Here is a 4,057-nt window from a genome sequence, read left to right as displayed (position 1 = left end):
ATAATTCTTCACTAAAAGCGTGGCCATGTGTTGGAACAGGTTTCCCACAGAAGTGATGGAATTGCCCTCCCTGCAAGTGTTCAAATCCATGTGGAGGAAGCCCTCAGTGACATGGTTTTGTGGTGGACTTGGTAGCCCTGGAGTAAAGGTTGTACTTGATGATCTTAAAGGTCTTTTCCAACCTGGTTATTTCTATGATTCTATGATTTCCAGAAAAGACATGATTTTAATAATATATTTTCATGCAGTACAGGTGCATATAGCATTGCTAACATATATTGGTTTAGCAGAGCACCAATAAATATGTTCTTTCTTATCATCATATATGAAAGAAGTATGAACTGCTTTAAAGATGTCTAGAAGGGAGATCTTGATCTTCTATAACTGTTAATAGCCTAAGATGATAATTGTTCTAGGAAGACCTAAAAGTGGCATTTGGAAAATAAGCACAGTCAATTGTATGCTTACATTAATACACATTCAAATCTTATAAATATCTATATAAATAGCCCATTTGGGAATCTGCATGCACACAAATTTAATTAAAGGCCAGTGGAAATTCACATATATGGAAATACTCAAAAAATGTATAACACAGTTAATATTTTCTAAATGAAGTTCATTTCAAACAGGACATGTTATGAGACTGTCATTTTATACATGCATTCACAGAAGAAGTAGCTAAGATAGGAATATTTCTGCTGAGAACGACAGTCTCTGTGGGAGAAAAGTTGCCTGATTGTTATTTTGAACTTCTCCTGGCTACCTTGAATACACAGATAACCAGTGTCTTGTTTTGTTTTCTTTTCCAAGATTGCTAAAGTAATGACACTGCTAGAATTAAGGCACAGTAAGGCTCCTTCTTACATGCATGTACATAGCTAATGAAAAATATTTCATCTACAATATATACTGACAGAGCAGCAGATACATTAAAATGAAACCTAAGAATGATAAAAGAATTTGCGATTCCCTCTGTGACACAATACTACGGAGCTGCTTTAGGCAGAAGTCTCAGGAGCCCAGGTTTACAAGTGTAGACAAAAATTTCAGGCTAATCTAGAGCACCTAACATGGTGGGGGGGGGCGGGTGTTGTGTTCTGGCCCCTGGAGGGACGCTGGTGTCCTTCCCATCAAAATGAATGTATGAGTATGAGAGAGTAGGAAACAGACCCAAACCCCAATCCTTATGTCACCCTCAGCACAGAAATTAGGCGTGGCAAAAGCACGCACCTTAAGAATGAGTGGGGAAGTACTGCTGGGCACTGCAGCCTATACGTGACATTGGAAATTTTAACTTGTTCAGTAGTTAAAAAAAGGAATATTTGTCAAGATCAAAGAACAGGAGAATGGGTGAAAATAGGATTTGCAAGCAGTAGTAATAGATAAACTGAAAGGACATGGTAAGGAAATAGTTAATCTAAAGAGAAGAAATCAATAAAAATGCTGAACAGTTATGTAATTTGAGGGGAATAATACAAAAATTCTTCCAGCTTTCATAAGAAATAAGATGTTCCAGATAAATCACCACAGCCATACAGATTTTGAAAATGAAATTAACAGAGTTTGTGACATTGTACTAGTCATTTTTATTACAACAGTCTAAACTCCAAATGCTTTGAGCTTCCTAAACCATCACAAAGAGATTTTGTTTCAGATATCCTTGGAAAATTGCAGATAAATCTTTTTATAAGAATGATGGTAATGGTTATATTCTTCAAACTTTTTGCTATGCTTTGAAAACACTGAACAGCATGTTTTGGATCTACTACCAAAAAAATGGAGTTATTACAGTTACTTGCATGAAGCAAGCCATAAATGCAAGACATTAGTATAATGAACTGAATTTCAAACAGTGACACTATTCATTGCATATATGCTAGATGAGTGGGGCATTAGAAAGAAGGCATGAATGAAAAGCAGGCATACAGATAATTCAGCCTGTCAAAGTGTAAAACAGATTATGGATGATATCAGTATTGGTATCAGCCTTCACCCCCCAGTTATTTTCATTTATGGTAAACCCTCTTATGGCACTCTGCAAGTATGAAAAGAAGGGTAAGAAGGGTACTTAATGAGTCTAGTCACACAATAAGGAACATTTAGAGTTGTCAGTGCAATATATTACTGCAAATATTAAATTTGAAACTGACATGTCTGATTTAATAAATGTACTTTCTGGAATCACACCTTCTCTCCTGAAAGTTCCTCTCCTATGCATTAAATTCAACTCAGAGATACCTAAAGGTTAATGCCTTGTTTAACACACAAAATGGCAGTTCTAGGGGAAAACTCAGGTTTTTTTCCTATCATTCTCCAGCTATACTTAGCAGTTCATAACCTCATTAGAGCCAATGAGCTTGAAATGTCTTCCCACTGAACTCATATTAAAGCTTCATTTCACCTTTGAAAGCAAATAATTTCCCATGGAATAGAGTTCATACTTGCAGAACACTCTAATTTCCAAAGGTTTTAATAGTTTTTATTTATTTTATATCTTACAAATCTCTTCACTGTTTTTTTACCAGTAAACATATACTTTATGAGAGCAGAAAAGATTATTTAAATATGTTGTCTTTCACATCCTAGGTGCTGTAAAAACAAATTTTGGTTCAAAATTAAGAGTTAGTCCAACACAACAGAAGTCCTATACATCTTCATGCATATACCTTTATTTAAGCTACATTTCATTTCTTACAATTTTACCCTACGATGAGTTGTAGGAATAAACACATTAAAGATTTACCTTGTTCTCATGAACCAAAACCAATAAATATATAAAAATTCTTTAAAAAAAGAAAAAAATCTGGTATCACCAGGTGAAAATTGACCAGTAGGGACATCTTACAAAAATTCATAAGCCTGTTATACCATATCTATTCATCCTGCTGTCAAGTACCAATCAGGTGATATTACATAGTTAAAAGATAGATTTGCAAAGAGAGAGATTCACCATGTAAACCTTCACGGTACTCCACAACATCTTCTATATTTGCAAAGGCACGCACCTGAAACTGTCTCATTACAGATGGGACTTAGATGAAACTAACAGAGAAATAGCAAAATTATTGTATAAAGAGAAAATAGTTGAGACTGGCTTTTTACAAAAACCTTTTGTGTGTGTGTGCGTTTTTACAGCAGAATGTCTTAAATGCATAAAGTAACCTGGCCTACTGTTGATGCACAAGGTCTGATGTGCTTGACAAGTGGCATATTGGCAAGGTTTACAGAGCTTGAAGGATTTGCCAAGGCTAGTCTATAAATAATATTAAACAGGAATCTGGTTTTCCCCACCTTCCTTTCTGTGAAATGTTGCCTGAATTCTAATAATAAATCTGGAAAGGGACAGCTCTGTTGGTATTTGAAAACCCTCTGATAAACTTTAAAGACTACAGACAGTATATTTTCTGTGCTAGAAAAAAAATTCTTTCTTTTAAACTGAAAAGCTATGTAACATAAGGAAACTACATTATTCAAGTGACATGAAATAGCCCAGACTTCACCTTAATTTAACCAAGATGCAAGTCAGTATCTTTTAGCATAGTAAGGTTGATTAAACAAAAACTGAGCTAAAAAAGAAAGGCAAAGGTAAATACACATGAACATATGGAAGCCCTTTATAAGACGGGTTGTTTTTTGGGTTTTTTTTTTTGAGATTTACAAGACATTCTATAACATCATAGAACTGGACACTAACTAATATATTAGAGATAGAAAGACATTTAAAGAAGGCTGAATGTTGGTATTTAGTATAGTAGAAGCAGTGCCTAGGCTGAGTTTTAAGTGTAGAGGTGATTCTGTACTTCTGTGACAGTGAGACATATCCATATGCAGTGACAGTAAATCATGTGCATAAAAGGATGCATTCAAAGAAAAGAAAGAAGTCAGAGAAATCAAAGTAATTTTCCCTTAAATAATTTTTAATCATATGGGGAACAATTTCAGCAGTATTGGTCAACTCATTTAAGTGTTAGTAATACAGATACAGACCCTGTTTCCAGTTCCAAGGATTTTAGAGAATTTTCTAAGTTTTGAGCACTGCAAACAGGTGAGGCAT

The sequence above is a fragment of the Pezoporus wallicus genome, unplaced genomic scaffold (genome assembly GCF_028554395.1).
Source record: "Pezoporus wallicus isolate ANWC-B61680 ecotype Strahan unplaced genomic scaffold, APGP_CSIRO_Pwel_v1 contig_6726, whole genome shotgun sequence".
Taxonomy (NCBI): Eukaryota; Metazoa; Chordata; class Aves; order Psittaciformes; family Psittacidae; genus Pezoporus; species Pezoporus wallicus.
This window is presented reverse-complemented; position numbering follows the sequence as displayed.